The sequence below is a fragment of the Plecotus auritus genome, assembly GCF_963455305.1.
Source record: "Plecotus auritus genome assembly, chromosome: 9".
Classification (NCBI taxonomy): domain Eukaryota; kingdom Metazoa; phylum Chordata; class Mammalia; order Chiroptera; family Vespertilionidae; genus Plecotus; species Plecotus auritus.
Genome location: NC_137783.1, coordinates 80,079,806 through 80,101,388, shown reverse-complemented (window position 1 = coordinate 80,101,388; position 21,583 = coordinate 80,079,806).

The following is a 21,583-nucleotide window of genomic DNA, read 5'->3' as shown; positions in this document are numbered from 1 at the left end:
GACGGCAGAACGACCTTCTGGGATGACATTCTGGAACCACCTTCTGGAATGACCAGTGGGCAGGGGCTACAGGGCCCAGGGCAGCCAGGGCCTGGAGGCAACTGGGGCTCCAAGGGCCGGGGCTGCGAGGGCTGAGTCTCTTGCACAAATTTCATGCATTGGTCCTCTAGTCTTGAACAATTGTGAACATTCCTTGATGGGTTTAGAAGAGTTTCTCATGTTGGATTTTGCTTGTTTTTCACAAAAATGATCATTTGAGCTGTAAGGTAAAAGTTCAGCCTCCTAGGCCAAATGGTGGGAAGACTGGAGTTTTCTCCTCAAGGACCCACATTGTCCCAATGCAATAGGTCTGACCCTAGCCACACTGGGAAAGGTGGCTATACGCCTTTCTGGAATTAACATGATTCGCGGCACACCTGTACTGGACATGAAGCCCTACGTTGCTGATTGTCACTCACCACAAAATTTGATTGAGCCTTTAGAAGAGTGTCATTTACAGAATAATCGATATAAACCCAAAGTCGTTTATACGATGAACCATGGCCCTGCAGTCACACTAAGGAGAAGTCTAAATGTCTTGAAGACAGAACTTCAGGAGGAAACGACATGCAACACAATGACAACCCAAATCCACTGAGCTCACCTAAGCACAGAGAAAGCAGCAGGCTTGGGTCTAGAAAACAGGGGTGGGCAAACTTTTTGACTCAAGGGCCACAGTGGGTTCTTAAACTGGACCGGAGGGCCGGAACAAAAGCATGGATGGAGTGTTTGTGTGAACTAATATAAATTCAAAGTAAAGGAGCGTAGGGGAGAGCAAGAGAACCCTCCGCTCTTTCGGCTCCACGGGCCGGATAGAATAGCCGAACGGGCCAGATCCGGCCTGCGGGCCGTAGTTTGCCCACGGCTGGTCTAGAACCTAGAGTGGCCAGAGGCTGAGTGTGGCAGAGCCTGGGAGGAGCCTGGAGAAGGGCTTTACAGAGGAGAGCACAGACAAGAGACCCTGGAGAGGGCAGGAAGCGGTGGCCCCACCAGGCAGTGGGCAGCGTGCACCAGGCCCCCTTCATGGCCCTCTTTGAGACAGCCTGTTTGACTTTGGTTGTCACCGATGGATTTTTCCTACAAGCTAATGATGTGCCTCCTTTGCAGAGAGAAGCAGCACTTTGTGGTCTCACTGCTTTGATTGATTTGAGTTGTTCATATGCTTATTTGAAAAGCATGTATTTTAATAAAATAAGAGGAAATTTTTAAATTAAAAAAAAAAGAGTATCTTCTGTGGGAAAACCATGTTGGACGACAATGCAGTATATTGTATGTCCTCATAACAATTCCATACGGTTATTTAAGTCAGGATCTGATGTCCTGTGCACCTAAGGGTTGCCAGTTCAATTTCTGGTCAGGGCATATACCTTGTGAGAGGTTCGATCCCTGGTCAGGGCCCGATCTTTCTCTCTCTCTCTCTCTCTCTCCCTCTCTCTCTCTTTCAGCATGTCCTCAGGTGAGGATTAAAAAAAGAGTCAAGACCTGAGGCTGCAGTGAGCACAGTGTTAGCATTCTTATAAGATGAGACAGAGCTGGAATACTAAGCAGGTATGAGGCAAGCATGGGTTCAGAAACAGTTAAAATAGCATAGAATGGTGGTGTAGGGGAGGACAAAAAATGCATAAAATTACCCATGATGGCATGGTCGGCACTGTCAAGCAGATTCTATCTCAAATCTTTAAGAACCAGATTTTCTGCACAGAGAAAATGTAAGAAGTATCTAATTGTTTATTATAGTACAAATAGTGGCCCGGTGCATGAAATTCGTGCACGGGGCGGGGGTGTCCCTCAGCCTGGCCTGCACTCTCGCCAATCCGGGACATCCCTCTCACAATCTGGGACAGGTGGCTCCTAACCGCTCGCCTGTCTACCTGCCTGATTGCCCCTAACCACTCTCGCTGCTGGCCTGCTCACCCCAACTGCCCCCCCCAACAGCCTTCTCACCCCCAACTGCCCCCCATTGCCAGCCTGATAGCCCTCAACTGTCCCCCCTGGCCTGCTCGCCCCAACTGCCCCCCCAGCCTTCTTGCACCCAACTGCCCCCCTGCCAGCCTGATTGTCCCCAACTGCCCCCCTGCTGTCCTGCTCACCCCCAACTGCCCCCATGCTGGCCTGATCATCCCCAACTGGCCCCCTGCTGGCCTGATCACCCCCGACTGCCCCCCCTGCCAGCCTGATCACCCCCAACTGCCCTCCCCTCCTGGCCTGATAGCCCCTAACCACCTTTGCCTCCGCCTTGCCACCTGGAAGGATGACCGGGAAGGTCTCTCAGAAGGTCTCCCAGTCTAATTATTATATTACCTTTTATTAGTATAGAGGCCTGGTGAACAGGTGGGGGCCGGCTGGTCTGCCCTGAAGGGGGTCCTGGATCAGGGTGGGGGTCCCCTTGGGGGGTGGGGCGGGCCTGGGTGAGGGGCCTGGGGTGGTTTGCAGGCCAGCCATGCCCCCATTGGGGTGGGGGTCCCTGCTGGGGGGCGTGGCTAGCCTGGGTGAGGGTCTGAGGGCCATTTTCAGGCTGGCCACACCCCCATCAGGGTGAGGGTCCCCGCTGGGGGGCATGGCCAGCCTGGGCATGGAGCTGAGGGCTGTTTGGGGGTGGTTTGCAGGCCGGCCAAGCCCCTGGCTTTGTCCAGAAGGATGTCCGGTAGGTCTCTGGAAGGTCTCCTGGTCTAATTAGCATATTACTCTTTTATTAGTATAGATTAGTTTCTTTTAAACAGCTATAAACACAACAAAATTGAGATTGTGTTTGGAATTATTACTGTTTTGTTAAGATCAAGTAGGATTAGGAGGACACATGCTATTGGGTGGGAAGAGCACCTGTCTAGTGTTATGGCTTTCAACGTAATGCAGTTGATACAACATTCATTCAGACATTGCATACCAGGAAGAGGAGTTGGAGGTCAGTAATTCATCCACAGAGAACCCTTACACAAGACAGATCCTTCCAGACATCCCTGGTGAGGTCCTCGTGCCTCCTCCAGAACGTAAGACCACCAGGTGACAGTGCTCCCATCGTTCCTTCTGCGCCACAGTCCCTATCCATGATTCCCTACCCCCACAGGCACTGTGCAGGCTGAGAGCAATCTGTCTCTTCAGCTAAGACACACACTGGTTTGGCTACAGAGAATCTGTGTGGGGCTGACTGCGAAGGGGGAGAGGACAGCTTTATTTTAACCCTTCAGGTGTGCCAGGAGTGCTGTGTGCTCTTAAAGGTAGTGTGAATCTCAAGGCAAATGAAGGGTCTATCCTGGATTCAACAATGGCAACAATTTACTACCATTCAGCTCAAAACTCTGTGCAAACTCCCAGTTTAGCAGATGCATGTGAAAAAAGCCCTGTCTCATCAGCTCCGTTTGTAAGACTTCAGGCGCGTTACTGTATAGAGACAGAGGGAAATGTCTGTGAGTTTGACAAGAGACAGGCACCTGAGCTGCTGCCACATACACAGGGCAGACAACAGCCTGGATCACGCCCATCACCTCACTGCTGGACTTTAGCAGTTAGAATGGCTTTAAGGACACATGGCCTTTGAGTTTGCTATTTTTTGGAAGGTGATGTCAGGGAGGATCCACTTTAACATGAGAAAAACTAATAAAAAAAAAACAACCCTTCCTGCTGGAAGGCTGGTCAAAGCAAACTGTGTCACATACTAGTACTTCCTTCCTCCAGGCCCCATGCATGGTCCGCCAGTAAGGGAAGCTGGCACCTAGCTCCAGCATCTAGTCCTCTCTGAGGGGTGTCTCATGACTGAATCCTCAGCTCACCACCAGGGGAAAACAGCTAGAGAAACAAGCATTGAGAGAGAACAGTGGGGAGATAGAAGGAAAAGGAAGTGATCTCAAATGCAGTACAAGGCTGAGTGTTCACCTCACAGGGAGAGCATTTGGTTCTGATTTTAATCAGAGACCTGATGAACCGGAGACTCAAGAACTCTCACCCATACCAGCAGCTCCTTTTGGCTTGGCCTCCAAAAGCCGACTGACCACATAACTGCTCCCAAAAAATGCAACAGGGCAGATAGGACTTGTAGCAAAAAAAGCCAAAGTTCCAGTCAGTCTGTTCCCACAGGAGGAAACGACTTACTCTCAGGAATCTCCTCTCAGAGGTAGGTAAGATCATTATTGCCACTCAGTAGCTGAGGAGGACTTGAAAGGGAGAGGTTATGAAATGTGTTCCTCACATAGCTGAGATGAGCCCTCAGTTTCAAGATCTCTGATTACAGTCCATCTCCTCAGAGATCTTCCCTCAACTCTTCCATCTAAAATAACCCTCTCCTTAGACACTCCATCAAAATCATTTTCTTCATAGCACTTGTCACTGAAGCAGATTAGTAAGAAGCTAGAAAAATTCCTTGGCAAGTGGAATGGGGAAACTGAAACAGTTAAAGGACTGAGCAATTAAATTAGAAGGTCATAACTTTCCTAACCAAGGACACTTAAGAGCAAGTGGTTTATTCATTCTAGACCGACTGTGCTAAAACAGAGCCACCTAGGTGTCTGACCCTCTTTTGTGACATTCTTTGGAGGTGAAACTGACCAGAGAATAACCCTGATCCCTCTATATGTTCATTTTGATTAATCAGCATATTAAAGGACACACCTGGAAAGATGATGAATATTCTATTGAGCTCCCCCGCTTAGAACTCCCCAAAATGCTCACATTTATAAAACAGATAAAAAGCTTCAAGACAAAGGACCCATTGCACATTTTCTCTTAGGCATGCCTGTGCCTTTCTGCTCCTCCTTTCCTCAGGCATGTATCTTTGCTTTCTTTCTCCTAAGCTAGAGGTTCCAGAAGACTTGTAACCAGGGGAGCTGGGGCAGCAGCAGCTCGTCCTGGGCTAACCCCCTCAACCTATCCCCAAAGGCCCGCTTTTGGGCTCTAACTTTTTTCCTGAGCCCATGCAGCCCAGCTGGCTCACTTCTTCTACCTCTATGACTTTCCTTCTAAAGGGCCAAGGCAGCCGTGCCTAGGTTCGACTCTCCTCACGTTTCCAAAGGGTCAAGGCAGCTCCACCTCAGCTCACTCCTGTTGCTCTGATCTTGCCTCTTCTATCTTAAGCCCTTTATTTCGCTATCCCCAGTTTATTAAACTTACTCTCAAAATCACCTGGACTTGTATTTTGAAATCTTTCCTGCACAAAGTCAAGAACCCACACATTCCAGATCATACTGTGATCACCTTGGTCCTGATCCCTTTCCTGAGATATCACTATCTGATATGGTCTTTTTATTTGTTTATTTGTTATTTTCTTCCACTAAATGCAAATGTCAAGTAAATTGTGTCTTATCTGTTTTTTTTTCACTGCTTTCTCTCAATTCCTAGACCAGGACCTGGAACAAAGTCAGCATTCAGAAAATATTTTTTTGTGTTTATCTTGTATACAAAATATTATCTTATATATAAAATATTCACATTTTTCTACTAAATATTGTATGCATTTTTCATGTAGCCACACAACCTTTATAATAATAACTATAAATGACTGCTTAGTATTCTTTCTGAGTGCCATAAGCACTGCTATTTATGGACATATAATTTATTTTCACTTTGTATATTATACTAAAATTTATAATAGACATATAATTTAGTATCTCTTTGCATATGATTTTATTCTCTTTTGCATAGTTTTTTCTAAAGAATAAATGAGATGACTAAGTAATGGATTTTAACATTTTTATGATCCTTGATTCATAACAACCAATTTTTAAAAGAAAGTTGTACTAATTTAACTGACAAAACATGATGTAAATTTCTTTTTCCCAAAGCATTCATAACTAGATGGTTTTCTTTCTTCAATGTTTATCAATTATCTCTATGAATGAGGGCAGAGAAATATCTACTTCATTCCTCTGTGTGGTAGGTGAGGGTGGAGCCACATCAAGTGTTGAGAAAGCCATACTTAAGATAGGACCTTCATTTACTCAACTACCATTAGGCCTGCACATTGAATACAAGAAGATTTAGAACTTTTAAGGGGTAGCAGGGAAAGATCATATGGAGACATATTCCCACGGGTACAAAATAACTACTAGGTGATAGGAAATGATAGGTGGCAGCCACAGAGATAACTTCCTGTCCTGAACTGCCCATGTAGCTGCATAACTTGGAGAAAATTTCCAAGCCTTGTAAAAGCTTTTTAAAGAGATACAAAAATAGTTGTTAGCACTTTTTTCATCCTATACCCAATACATTTTCTTAATCTTGAATAATATTCCAAGAGGACACCTTACCAGGCCTCCCAGTTAAGAGTTAAGCAAATAAGCCGAAACCGGTTTGGCTCAGTGGATAGAGCGTCGGCCTGCGGACTGAAGGGTCCCGGGTTCGATTCCGGTCAAGGGCATGTACCTTGGTTGCGGGCACATCCCCAGTGGGAGGTGTGCAGGAGGCAGCTGATCGATGTTTCTCTCTCATCGATGTTTCTAGCTCTCTATCCCTCTCCCTTCCTCTCTGTAAAATATCAATAAAATATATTTAAAAAAAAAAAAACAAGAGTTAAGCAAATAAAATGTGAGTATTTGCATTTAGCATGGGGCTTAGGGCTTAAAGTCATCCTGTGAATTTAAATTACCTTTCCCCTGAGGGCTAAAAATGGCTTCTTATTGATGGGTTTGTTTGTCCTGGGTGCAACAGGGGGTAGAAAGGCATAATTATCTCCATTTTTCATGTTTGTTGAAATGAACTTAGAGAGCCAAAAATGCTAGCTAGTATTTAGACCCTTCTATTCTTGACTTTCAGTTCAGGATGTATTTTATTCCACTTCATTTAAATTTTATTATTAGATCATTAGTCCTTAAAATTTCCTATTTCTAAACCCATCACTCTTGTTTAATTGTCTTCTCTTGAAGCAAAACAGTGACTACACAGTAATTTGTAATATTTAGCATTTTGAACAGTGCTATATATTGAATAAGCTACAAGTTTCTTCAATAATATATAAAACTGGAGACCCGGTGCATGAAATTCATGCACGGGGTGGGGGGGGGGTGTCCCTCAGCCCAGCCTGCACCCTTTGTAATCTGGTATGCCTTGAGGGATGTCCGACTGCCCGTTTAGGCCTGATCCAAGTAGGATCGGGCCTAAACGGGCAGTCGGACATCCCTCTCATAATCCAGGACTGCTGGTTCCCAACTGCTCGCCTGCCTGCCTTCCTGATTGCCCCTAACTGCTTCTGCCTGCCAGCCTAATTGATGCCTAACTGCTCCCCTGCCAGCCGGTTTGCCCCTAACTGCCCTCTCCTGCAGGCCTGGTCACCCCTAACTGCCGTCCCCTGCATGCCTGGTCACCCCTAACTGCCCTCCCCTGCAGGCCTGGTCACCCCTAACTGCCCTCCTCTGCAGGCCTGGCCACCCCAACTGCTCTCCCCTGCAGGCCTGGGTCCCCCCCAACTGCCCATCCCTGCAGGCCTGGTTGCCCCCAACTACCCTCTTCTGCCAGCCTGGTCACCCCTAACTGCCCTCCCTTGCAGGCCTCGTCCCTCCCAACTGCCCTCTCCTGCTGGCCAGTTAGGGGTGGGCCAGGCCTGCAGGGGGCCATCTTGTGTCCACATAGGGGCAGTCATCTTTGACCACATGAGGGCAGCCATCTTGTGTGTTGGATTGATGGTCAATCTGCCTATTACTCTTTTATTAGATAGGATAGAGGCCTGGTGCACGGGTGGGGGCCGGCTGGTTTGCCCTGAAGAGTGTCCTGGATCATGGTGGGAGTTTCCTTGGGGCATGTGGTGGTTTGCAGGCCGGCCACACCCCCCGGCGACCCAAGCGGAGGTCCTGGTATCTGGGATTTTTTTATCTTCTATAATTAAAACTTTGTAGCCTTGAGTGGAGGCCTGGGCCCGCCAGGGTGTGTGGAAGCTTGGCTTCCTCCATCATCAGGGGCAACTCAAGCCTCCTGCTCGCTCCAGCTCCATGGCTGCTGCCATTTTTGTTGGGATTTATTTATCTTCTAAAATTGAAACTTTGTAGCCTTAAGTGGAGGCCAAGGCAGGCCAGGGCAGGCGGAAAGCTTGGCTTCCTCCATTGCTGGGGAAACCCAAGCCTCCTGCTCGCTCTGTGGCCGCAGCCATCTTGGTTGGGATTAATTTGCATACTCACTCCTGATTGGCTGGTGGGCGTGGCTTGTGGGTATAGTGGATGTATGGTTAATTTGCATATTACTCTTTTATTAGATAGGATAACTATTTTATTTAATCCACATGTAGCTAATTTTTTCAGCATAGCAATTAGATACAGTTTTGCTTGAATTCCAGGAATTTATACTCTTGATGTCTTTTCTTGATTTTCTTTTTTGTTATCTAATAATATGTCTAATTTTATAACTTAATGTTGATTAGTCAATGTAAAAATACATCTTTCCAATCTGCTGAAAGCTAAAGTCTTAATATTTCCTTATTTTTCCCCCCTAAGTGTGGATTATTTATCTGTCTCTCTTTTAGGCCATGTAGTAACTAGTTAGACAGGATTTAGTATCAGCTATTAGAGAGTTATAAAACCCTAAAGGTCTTATCTTTTATCCTTACTTGCTCTTAAAATTATAAACTATCAAATGGAAATATCTTTAATTCCTGCTCCCTTTTGCTTGCTTATGTTACTAACAGATACTTACATTGATAAAGGATACTAATGCTGTAAAACACTGAAAATATTAAAATTAAAATATTAGCTTATTATATCTTGAGCTTTTCCTGCTATTTAAGTTACAATAATGGGTTCTAATAAAATTTATTTCAGGCATGTCACAGCATAATGAAAAATTTTCGGTACTATACGGTAGCTAGGATTATCTTGCTGAAGATTAGTTTGACAGAGCAAAGTCTGCTAGTCAAAAAGAAATGCTTTCCTTGTAGTTGTTTTTATTAATTTTCAAAATATTCACTTCTCTTCATTTCTCCCTTACTTCCTCCCATACTTACCTTGCACCTTTGGAGAGCTTCATACATTTACTGGCTAAATGATTTTTTGGTGATTAAATGACTTTCTACTCATAAGATGAGTTAGGAAAGAACTCATTGTTTCCACATGAAAAAATATCCATTTAGTTTTCAGAGTCTAAATTGACTCTCAATTCTAAGGAAGCAGCTCATTCTTCCTGAACCATATATTTGAGTCATGGACAAATAGTGTTCAGAACCCATGAAATCAACAGCTAAATGAGTAAGAAGAGATCTGAAGACAATGAATGGAGTCTGGAAAAGGCTGAGAGCAGTTGGACTTTCCATCCTTTTCCTGATTTCTCTCCTGCTGAAGGTGCTCCAGCCAATCTGAGAGATGCCACTGGGTATCCAGAAAATAAAGCAGGAGAAGATTTAAAATTATTCCTCCTCTTGATTTAATGTGAAGTTGATGTAAGTGTGAATAGTAGTGAATAGCAATTTATAACACCATTGAGCTAGACTATTCTATATTTTCAGGCAACTACAGAATACACTGAGTAGCTAGATTATTATGATCTCTGACCACATAATAATCTGGCCACTCAGTGTATATCCTATATAATAAAAGGCTAATATGCAAATTGTCCCCTTGACCAGGAGTTCAACCAACAGGCAGGCCGGCCAACTGCCCATGTCCCCTCCCCCTGGCCAGGCTGGCCGGACCCCACCCATGCACAAATTCATGCACCAGGCCTCTAATTATATATATATATATATATATATATATATATATATATATATATATATATATACACACACACACACACACACACACACACACTCTGAGTGGCCATATTTTATATATATATATATATACTGAGTGGCCATATTATTATGCATTCAGAGATCATAATAATCTGGCCACTCAGTGTAAGTTCTATAAATGTAGTGAAAGGAAATATTTGTAGCATAAAATGTGACTATTCTTTTTAAGCTCTCATTCCTAGTTATTGGCATTTCATATCACCTCTGCAAACACATCTGGGGAATAACTTTAGTTTTGGAGTTTGTTAGGCCATCTGTTCTGTACTTATAGAACCATTTACTTCTCCTTCACTGCATTCATCAATACTGCAGTCCCTTGATCAATGGCTTACTGCCTTTCTAGGCTCTGAGGTCTTTGGGCAGCGGAGATAAGCTTTGATGCGTTCACTGCGGTGTCTCCAGTTCTGAGCACCAGTCAGCCAGTCATAAACATTTTTACAGGTAAACAGAAGAATAAATGAGTAAACACATCATTGAAAGATCAGCCCACATCTCAAAGATTTTCAGAGAACACATGAAATCCACTGCAAATGTTCTAACACAATTAGGGATGAAGATACAGGCACACACACAACAATCTGTCCTCTTCAGGCTCAAATATGTTATCTTTTTTGTTGCTGTTGTTAATCATCACACAAAGATTTTTTTCCATTGATTATATTTCAGAGAGAATGGAAGAGAGGGAGAAAGGGAGGGGGAAAGAAAAGGAGAAAAAGAAAGAGAGAGATCAAAGTGAGAAAGACATACCAATGGGTTGCCTCCCCCACGCTCCCCAATCAGGGCTGGGATGGAACCTGCAACCCAGGTATGTGCCCTTGACCAGGAATCAAACCCTTCGGTGCTCAGGGCAATACTCTAACCACTTAGCAACATCAGCCAGGGCTGAAATATATTATCTTTAATCAAAACAAATATTTGTCCTCACAAGCTTATTTCCCTGTATATATATATTTTAATGCAGGTGTATCTACAACACTGTTTTATACACAATTTCCCAAGTCTATAACAATTTATTGAGGCATTTCAACAAGAGAGCAACTGGATAAATTTTAGAGAAGAGCCTTGCTTTTGCTCTCTTTTTTTCACCCTCATAATATTATACAACTCATATTTTGTTAATTGCAAACATTTTCCCATCTATATCGATCCTGGATTCATATGTTTACTAGGTTTGAAAAATTAAAAATGTGTTTCTACACTGCTGGTTGCAATATAAATTAAGCACCAGCTGGGCTTGTGAGTCAGTGGTTAAGCATTATTGCAGCCTTACATCATGGCATAATTCCAGTTGTAAGATTAAGTACATATAATAAATACTCAGCATAAGCTGAAGGTTTCCTCTGAGCAGTTTCAGAAATGAGGAAGAAAAGTTCAAGCAAAAATAAAGTGGAAGGAGTCCATCTTTAGCTGACCAACCCTGGTGTCTTGATGCTCCTGTTTGTAACAGGCTGTTCCTTTTCAAAAGAGTGTTGGAAATACACTGGGTGCAAAATAAGAACCTTCATTTGAGTCAGTGCAGTCTGGGAAGGATGATGGGGTGCAACATTTAAAGATGGAGGAGCTGATTGGAAGTCCCAGATCTGCTAGTTTGCTTGTTTTATGAGCCTGAACAACTGTAAAATATCTTTTAGCCCCTAAGCACCTTTAAGCCTAATTTAGTCCATTCTCTTGTCAGAGCCTGAGCTCTGTGACGGGCTAGGTGACCTTGAGCAAATTACTTAGCCCTCTGTGACTGTTTCCTTATCTATAAAATGGGGATACTTAGACTTCCTACCTCAGAGTGCAGTTTCGAGGATTAAATGAAATAATATGTGTACAACACTTGGAACCACAGATTAGATGCAATTAACATTCCACAAAGAGTTACTATCATTTTTATTACATAGTGGAGGCCCGGTGCATGAAATTCATGCACAAGGCGGGGGGTGTCCCTCAGCCCAGCCTGCACCCTCTCCAATCTGGGACCCACTGGGATCAGGCCTAAATGGGCAGTCGGACATCCCTCTGACAATGCAGGACTGCTGGCTCCCAACTGCTTGCCTGCCTGCCTTCCTGATTGCCCCTAACCGCTTCTGCCTGCCAGCCTGATCACCCCCTAACCACTCCCCTGCCAGCCTGATTGATGCCTAACTGCTCCCCTGCTAGCCTGTTTGCCCCTAACTTCCCTCCCCTGCAGGCCTGGTCACCCCAACTGCTCTCCCCTGCAGGCCTGGGTCCCCCCAACTGCCCTTCCCTACAGGCCCGGTCACCCCAACTTTCCTCCTCTGCCAGCTTGGTCACCCCTAACTGCCCTCCCTTACAGGCCTGGTCCCAACTGCCCTCCCCTGCTGGCCAGATCCCTCCCAACTGCCCTCCACTGCTGGCCATCTTGTGGTGGCCATCTTGTGTCCATATGGGGGAAGCCATCTTTGACCACATGGGGCAGCCATCTTGTGTGTTTGAGTGATGGTCAATCTGCATATTACTCTTTTATTAGATAGGATAGAGGCCTGGTACACGGGTGGGGGCTGGCTGGTTTGCCCTGAAGGGTATCCCGGATCAGGGTGGGGGTTCCCTTGGGGTGTGGGGCAGCCTGGGCAAGGGGCCTGTGGTGGTTTGCAGGCCGGCCACGCCCCCTGGTGACCCAAGAGGAGGCCCTGGTATCTGGGATTTATTTATCTTCTATAATTGAAACTTTGTAGCCTTGAGTAGAGTCCAGGGCTGGCCAGGGTGTTCAGGAAGCTTGGCTTCCTCCATTGCCAGGGAAACCCAAGCCTCCTGTTTGCTCCATGGCTGCAGCCATCTTGATTGGGTTAATTTTCATATTCGTTCCTGATTGGCTGGTGGGCATGGCTTGTGGGTGCAGTAGAGGTACGGTCAACTTGCATATTACTCTTTTATTATATATGACTAGTGGCCCGGTGCACGAAATTCGTGCAGGGGGAAGGGGAGTGTCCCTCAGCCCAGCCTGCACCCTCTCACAATCTGAGACTCCTGGCTCCCAACCACTCACCTGCCTGCCTGCCTGATCGCCCCTAACTGCCTCTGCCTGCCTGCCTGATTGCCCCTAACCCCTCTGCCTGCCTGCCTGATTGCCCCTAACCACTCTGCCTGCCAGCCTTCTCGCCCCCAACTGGCCCCCCTTGCCAGCCTGATCACCCTCAAATGCCCCCCTGCCAACCTGATCACCCCCAACTGCAGCCCCTGCCGGCCTGCTCAGCCCCAACTGACCCCTCTGCTGCCCTGATCGCTCCAAACCTCCCCCTCTGCTGCCCTGCTTGCCCCCAACTGACCCCCGCAGCTGGCCTGCTTGCCCCCAACTGCCCCCCCACCAGCCTGATCACCCCCAACTGCCCCCCTGCCAACCTGATCGCCCCCAACTGCAGCCCCTGCCAGCCTGCTCGGCCCCTACTGTCCCCCCCCTGCTGGCCTGCTCAGACCCAACTGACCCCCCTGCTGGCCTGATTGCTCCCAACTTCCCCCCCGCTGACCTGCTCACCACTAACTGCCCCCCTCCCAGCCTGCTCATCCCCTACTGCCCCCCTTGCTGGCCTGCTCGGCCCCAACTGGCTCCCCCTGCTGGCTTGCTCGCCCCCAACTGGTCCCCCTGCCAGCCTGCTCGCCCCCAACTGGTCCCCCTGCCAGCCTGCTCTCCCCCAACTGCCCCTTCCCACGCCAGCCTGATCACTCCCAACTGCCCTCCCCTCCTGGCCTGATCGCCCCTAACTGCCTCTGCCTCAGCCCCACCACCATGGCTTTTTCTGGAAGGATGTCTAGAAGGTCTCCTGGTCTAATTAGCATATTACCCTTTTATTAGTATAGATTCTCTGTGAACATTCTATTTGTACATGGGTTCAAAGTACACCAAAACCTGGTGATTTCATTTAGTTATGCGAAAAGAATTTGGTCCACTATTCCCCCTCATCCCTATTCCATCTGCCCTAAACCTTCATGTTCAGAACAGTGGGCCACTATATTAGTCTATTAGGGTTGCATAACAAAATACCACAGATTGGGTACTTTGTTATGACTTCAACAATAGAAATTTATGTTATCACAATTCTGTGGTCTAAAAGTCCAAGATCAAGTTGTCAACAAGGTTGGCTTTTTCAAAGGCTTCTCTCCCTGGCTTTCAGATGTCTGTCTTCCAGGATCTTCCATGGTCTTACCTCTAGGCATGTCTGTATCCTATCCTCCTCTTCTTATAAGGACACCAGTCATATGAGATTAGGGTTCACCCTAAAGATCTCATTTCACCTAATTATCTCCTTTAATACCTTAACTCCTGATGTGGTTACATTCTGAGGTACTGGGGATTCAGACTGCAATATGTGAATTTGAGGGGACACAATTCAGCCCCTAACAATCACTAAATTCAGCTGAGCTATTAGTCCCTGGTCTCTGTTTCAAGTCAGCCCTGATAAGCTTTGAGTGCTTTCCCTGTTATTTGTCTCTCGGAAGGGGACTGATGTGGACAAGTGAGGATGCATCAGTCACTAAGGAGAGCACAGGGCCCCAGCCTTCAAGGAATCATTTCCTGCAAGCAATTTCAAAGATATAAAGCTAAGTGTGGAGGAAATGAAATAGAGAAATTAATTTCACTTTGTCTCAACCAATAGAAGCTGCATTTCTGTCCCAAACCATCTACCCCTTAAAGGTCAGCTTCCAAACAAGTTTCCAGAGACCAAGAACCAGGCTCCAGTGTGCCCTTGTCTGAAGCCCGCCTGGAATTTCACATTCCCCCAAGCCATCTAAGGGCAAGTCCACCAGTGCCCAGTGAATGACAAATCTGGAAACAACCTAAGTGTCTATTAATGGATGAATGGATAAATCCTATCTAATAAAAGAGTAATATGCAAATTAACCATCACTCTGCTACACCCACAAGCCATGCACACAAGCCACGCCCACCAACCAATCAGGAGTGAATATGCAAATAAACCTAACCAAGATGGCTACGGCCACAGAGAGCAGGAGGGAGGCTTGGATTTCCCCAGCAATGGAGAAAGCCAAGCTTTCCGCCTACCCTTGCTGGCCTAGGACTCCACTCAAGGCTACAAAGTTTCAATGATAGAAGATATATAAATCCAAACAGAAATGGCAGCAGCCACAGAGCTGCAAAGAGCAGGAGGCTAGAGTTGCCCCCGGCGATGGAGGAAGCCAAGCTTTCCGCACACCCTGGCTGGCCCAGGCCTCTGCTTAAGGCTACAAAGTTTCAATTATAGAAGATAAATAAATCCCAATAGAAATGGCTGCCGCCACGGAGCAAGCAGAAGGCTTGGCTCTGCTCCAGGCTACGAAGTTTCAATTGTAGAAGATAAATAAACCCCAGATACCAGGGCCTCCGCTTGGGTCGCCAGGGGGCATGGCCAGCCTGCAAGCCACCAGAGGCCCCTCACCCAGGCTGCCCCATGCCCCAAGGGAACCCCCACCCTGATCTGGGATACCCTTCAGGGCAAACCAGCTGGCCCCCACCCATGCACCAGGCCTCTATCCTATCTAATAAAAGAGTAATATGCAGATTGACCATCATTCCAACACACAAGATGGCTGCCCCCATGTGGTCAAAGATCCTGCCCCCATGTGGACACAAGATGGCCACCACAAGATGGCCAGCAGTGGAGGGCAGTTGGGAGGGACCAGGCCTGCAAGGGAGGGCAGTTGTGGTTGATCAGGCCAGCAGGGGAGGGCAGTTGGGAGGGACCAGGCCTCAAGGGAGGGCATTTGGGGGCGATCAAGCCTGCAGGAGAGGAAAGTTAGGGGTGACCAAGCCAGCAGAGGAGGGAAGTTGGGGACGACCAGGCCTGCAGGGAAAGGCAGTTGGGAGGGACCCAGGCCTGCAGGGGAGAGTAGTTGGGGGGGAACCAGGCCTGCAGGGGAGGGCAGTTAGGGGAAAACATGCTGGCAGGGGAGCAGTTAGGCATCAATCAAGCTGGCAGGGGCGTTGTTAGGGGTGATCAGGCTGGCAGGCAGAAGCGGTTAGGGGCAATCAGGAAGGCAGGCAGGCAAGCAGTTGGGAGCCAGCAGTCCTGGATTGTGAGAGGGATATCCAACTGCCCGTTTAAGCCCGATCCCATTTGGATCGGGCTTAAATAGGCAGTTGGACATCCCTCGAGGGGTCCCAGATTGGAAAGGGTGCAGGCTTGGCAGAGGGACACCCGCCCCCAGTGCACAGATTTCGTGCACCGGGCCTCTAGTGTATATATAATTGAATATTAGTCAGCCATAAAAAATGTGGATGGACCTCAAGGACATCATGCCAAATGAAATAATTCAAGCAAAGAAGAATAAGCACCGTATGATCTCTTTTGTTGTGGAAATTAAAACAAACAAACTAAGCTCATAGATTCGAAGAACAGATTGGTGGTGGCCAGAGGTAGGGCTTGGGGGTGGGAGAAATGGGTGAACTGTTTTTGTTGTTGTTTGAAGTAAATTGAATTTTTTTTAAAAGTGACAAATTCAACTAATTACACATAGATCAAGGACTAGGCCTTTAGCTCCGGGGCTTGGTTCTGAGATTCAGCTGAGCCCAGCAGAGGTGGTTCTCCCACAACTGCTCCTTCTTTCTCAGATGTGCTCTTGGCCTCCCCCTGTCTTGCTACTGCCACCCCTTTCTTGTTCTTGCCTTGAGGGTTTGTGGTCTCCACCTCTGAGCTGCTGGGGTCCTGCTCCACACTCCCATCAGGAAGGTGCTGAACCCCTTATCAGGGTTCCTTGCGCTTTGCTCTCAGGAGAGGAAAGGTCATCCCTGAGGTTACACCCAGAAGCTCACCCCAGTGGAGCTTGCTTCCCTCTTGCTGAGCACCTCTTTCCCTCATGATGCAGGAGGTCTGAGCTCAGCCACCCTTGCGGAAATCTGCTTAGTAGTAGCTAGCTTAGTATTAGGCAGCAACATGCATTATGCAGATATAATTCGTCTACATTTCCTTTCTGGGAATGAGTGAAATATAGTTGAATGAAAGCTTTATAAGCCTTGGAATTCAAAGAACTGAGTAAATTCTGGTGGTTCCATTTCATTTCTTTTTTGAATAAATCACTTGCAAGAGCCTGCAATATGCTCTACAGCTGTGATATTAAGTAACATGAATACCCTGTACCTGAGTTTTCCATCCACAAAATAGGAACATATATACTACTGATACCGAATTTTTGGACTGGAACCCGGATTCTTTGTCCACCGGAATCGAAGAATGAATCCAGGGACAGAAAATGGTATAGCAAAGGTGGAGATTTATTGAAGAACAAGTACAGACTCCCATGTAGGAAGAGGAAGAGTCCCACAGAACTGACTCCCACGTGGGGAGGGGGAAGAGTCCCACTGGGTTCCCTTTCCCTGTGGCTTATAAAAGCTGCAGATCCTGGTGCCTTGATATCCCCTCTGATTGGTCACTATTCCCTTGGACTGGTTACTATAGTAACTCCTGGGCTCAAAGGTTGAACCTCACATGGAACATGTGAAGTTCTCCCCCCTCCTTCCTTATTGTTTTCCTATTCCCTTTGGCTTTTTTCTTCTCCTTCTGAATGAAGGGCTTCCTTCCCTTTATTTTGTAAATATAGACCTTTTGCGGTTTCCAGCTCCCTCATTCTATGGAAATACACCTTCTGCTGCTCTGCAGCCCTGTGCTTCCTTCATGGCCCCCTTAAATTCCAAAATTTCTAATATTTCCTAAACCTGTCTTATTTTACCCCCAAAATTCTTGTTTCACTACCTCTTATAAGAATTGAATGGCACAAGGAATGGAAAGGCTTGGCTTTTACAGTAGAGTCTCAATAACTGGTTATTGTTACCATTATTTTCAGGTTAATGACGAGTATTGTAAGACCCCCAAAGGGACCCTTACTCTATCTCACGGATCGGCGGCAACCCCAATCATCCGCAGGAGGCGTCACTTGATGCAAACAGCAAGAGGCTTTATTCCAGCGCGCTGGGGCTCAACTCCTGACTCACGCGAGCGAGGAGTAGAGCCCCGAGCAGACAGTCTTACAAGTATATATAGGCAAAAACTATACATCGGGGGGTTACACATGTGAGGGGGAAGAGAGGACAAAGCCGCCAGGAAATTCCAACAGGGCTCGTTAATAACATGTTTAATGACAGGGCCTAAGTTTTCAGTCAACAGTCCCATCCTGTAATCTCCTGTCCTGCTTTTCTTATCTGTCAGAGCACTATTTGCTTTATCTGCTCTTAACTCAGTGCTATTTTCCTGAGACAGGTCCAAGGGTCTTGTTCCCACCACCGGCGAAGGGGGAAGACCTTGGAGTTTTAAGATAAAACGGACAGCTGTAAGAAAACTTTACTCTTTCAGTTAGGGTTTGCTTTTTTCCTGAAGCTCCATTTTCCATTGTTGCTTTTTAATCTCTGGAGTTAAGAAGTTCAGGATTTGCCCAGATAAGATAAAGTAAACAAAATTCTTTACCTTTCATTATCAATAGAGCAATAATACTGGACATGACATCTTATCAGCCCTGGTCCTAATCCCACTTCAGTGAGAGCTTCTTTTCCAAGGTTTCCTCAACATACAGATTTTGACTGTACACTCTGCCCCAGGCAGAGAAGCAGGCCCAAGGGATAAAACAGTGAGCAAAAAAAGGCATAGTCCCTGAAAGCAAGAGTCTTCTAGTGATGTGGGAGAGATAGGCATTGAACACATGATTTCAGATGTGCTACTGTTATGCCCAGATTTCGTGATCCCCAAAGACCACCAGGGAGCCGAGTCCGATGCAAAAGCAAAGAGCCTTTAATCGAGCTAGCTCGAGCTCAGTCCCACACACACACCGGCGCAGCGGTGAGGTGGATAGAGAGAGAGCCCCAGACTCCAAACGCGCTGATTTATAGGGGGCCTGGGAGAGGTAGGAGGGGTGAGGTAGTGTGGCCTCCGCTGATTGGTCGGGGTTAGGTTGCACATAGGGGCAGGGCACGGCTTACTTTCCTCTTGCATTTCTATTGGCTAATTCAAAAGTGTGGGTTGGAGAGGTTCTAGGGCGGGAACCTGACTCCACGAGGTGGAGGACATGGAACAAAGGGAACATGGAGTTGGTCTCTTCCCGCCCTTTCATTCCCCCCTTGTCTTGAAACTTACAGGCCCAATCATGGGTCGGTTTGTATTTCTACTGAACAACATTCCTGGGTCACGAGGGTATACCATCCCAAATTCCCTGCACTGATAAAATCGGAGTCCCCAAGTCTTCCCGGATCACAGATGGGTCCGCTGACCGGACGTGAGTGTGATGGACCCAGGTCGCGATGCCGTCTACCTTGAGAGCGGTGGGGGTCGTCAGCACCACGACGTAGGGACCCTTCCAACATGGCTCAAGGGTCTCCCGGCGGTGTCTCTTGACGTAGACCCAGTCCCCGGGCTTATGCTGATGAGGAGTCGGGGCTGGGCCGGTCTCGTAGATAGTGTGGAGGCGCGGCCAAATGTCCTCGTGTGCCCTCTGGAGCCCTCTCAAGGAAAGAAACAGTTCTTGACTTTCAAATTCTGTAAGAAATTCGGCTTTAAGGTTAGGGATAATAGGGGGTGGCCGGCCAAACATGATCTCATAAGGAGTAAAACCCAGGGTGTAGGGGGAGTTCCTAACCCGGTAAAGGGCATATGGAAGGAGAGCCACCCAGTCCCCGCCAGTCTCCATGGTCAATTTGGTAAGGGTCTCTTTTAGAGTTCTATTCATCCTCTCTACTTGCCCTGAGCTTTGGGGCCTATAAGCGCAATGCAATTTCCAATTTGCCCCAATGGCCTTGGCCACTGCCTGCGTTACCTGCGAGACAAAAGCTGGTCCATTGTCTGACCCTATCTCAGCGGGAAAACCGTACCTGGGCAAGATGTCTTCCAGCATATACCATCACCCCTTCTCCTCCTTTGCTTGGGGAAGCTTCCTAATGTACTGTAACTCCTCCAGGGAATATCCTGGCTGAACTGGCAGAACTGGGTCTCCTGGGTCTGGGAGCTGTAGGGCCATGGTGAGGATCGGAGAAAGGGCTACTGCCTTGGCCGCCTGGTCAGCCCTGCGGTTTCCTCTTGCCACTGGGTCATCAGCTTTCTGGTGTCCTTGGCAGTGTATGATGGCCAATTTGGCAGGGAGCCATAAGGCTGAGAGTAAGTTGAGTATCTCCTGTTTATTCTTTATAGTCCGCCCCTCTGCTGTTAGTAGCCCTCTCTCTTGGTAGATTGCCCCATGAACATGAGCGGTGGCGAACGCATACCAGCTGTCTGTGTAGATGTTGAGCCGCTTTCCAGCTCCCAGTATCAGGGCCTTGGTGAGGGCCACAAGCTCTGCTCTCTGGGCTGACGTCCCGGAGGCAGAGCCTCTGCCCATACAGTGTCCGTTTCAGTGTCTACAGCTGCACCCGCATACCTGCTCCTGTCCCGTACGAAGCTGCTTCCATCCGTGAACCAGGTGACGTCTGCATCTGGAAGGGGCTGGTCGGTCAGGTCCTTCCAGAGCCCATTCACTTGCTCTAGGATTCCCAGGTCCTCGTGCAGGGCCTCGTCAAAGATGGTGGGCGAGTTCTTGAACCCAAGGCAACCGAGTCCATGTCAGTTGTCCACTGTAGCCCTCTATTGGAGAGGCTTTTTGGTGAAGCTGGTACTCATCCTCCAGCCTTATGGTCAGGACCTGAATGGGGTGGCCCTTGCCTTCAGTAACCTGAGGACCTCTTGTCTGAAAGTTATCTGAGCTCCGATCTTAGTGAGCAAGTCTCGTCCTAACAGTGGGTAGGGGCATTCCGGAATTACCATAAAAGAGTGGGATACCCATCCCGTCCCTAAATCCACCATTCTTCGGGTAGTCCATGAATACTGGCTCATACCAGTTGCTTTTTGTACCCAAGACTTATTTGTTAATTTTCCTTGAGGCGTACAGAGGACCGAGTGTTGCGCTCCGGTGTCGACAAGGAAGTCAGTGGAGGTCCCTTCCACTCTAAGAGTTACCCTGGGCTCGGGGAGGGGGTCCGAACCCCGACTCCCCTAATCACTCAGTTCATCTAGCTCCAGGACCTTCACTCGATCCGCTTCACCTCCCTTTTTGCTGGCCCTTTTCAGACACTCTTGTTTCCAGTGCCCTATCTCCCTACAGTAAGCACACTGATCTTTCTGCAGCTTCCGCCTCCCACCCCTGGCGGTCCCCTTACCGTCCTCCTGGTTGCAGGCGAGTTGGCGGAGGCCGGAGACGGCAGTTCCGTTCCTCGGAAGAGTCCGCGGTGGTGGCGAGCAGGATCTTAGCTAGGTCTCAGGTTTGTTTGCTGCTCGCAGCTGCCGCAGCGTGAGCCTGCCTTTCTTCCGGGGGCTCCCTGTTATTATACACCTTCTCGGCTACCTCCAGTAGGTCCTTTAAACTCTTCTCCCCCAACCTATCTACTTTTTGCAGTTTCTTTTTAATATCCCCAGCCGATTGGTTTACAAAGCTTATGATCACAGCTGCCTTTGTTTTCAGGAGCTTCTGGATTCATGGGGGTGTAGGTGCGGTATGCCTCCATGATCCGTTCTAAAAAGACAGCTGGAGACTCATCCCTTTCCTGCTGAACATTCCCTACCTTGGCCAAATTAGTTGGCTTTCTAGCAGCCATTCGGAGACCCCCTATTAGAGTCTGGAGGTAGACCCGGAGCCTCTCCTTACCTTCTGCCGTGTTGAAATCCCATTCAGGCCTAGTTAAGGGAAAAGAGACATCTATCTGGACCGGGTTGGTGGTTGGGTTCCCGTCCACACCTGGAACCACTTTCCGGGCCTCATTGAGGATTCTTTCCCTCTCCTCAGTTGTGAACAGGACCTGTAAAAGCTGTTGGCAGCCGTCCCACGTGGGCTTGGAGACCATGTCCCTCACCCGGTGGATGGTGGGGAGGTCGAAGGTCCCCTCCGGCGGCCACCCGA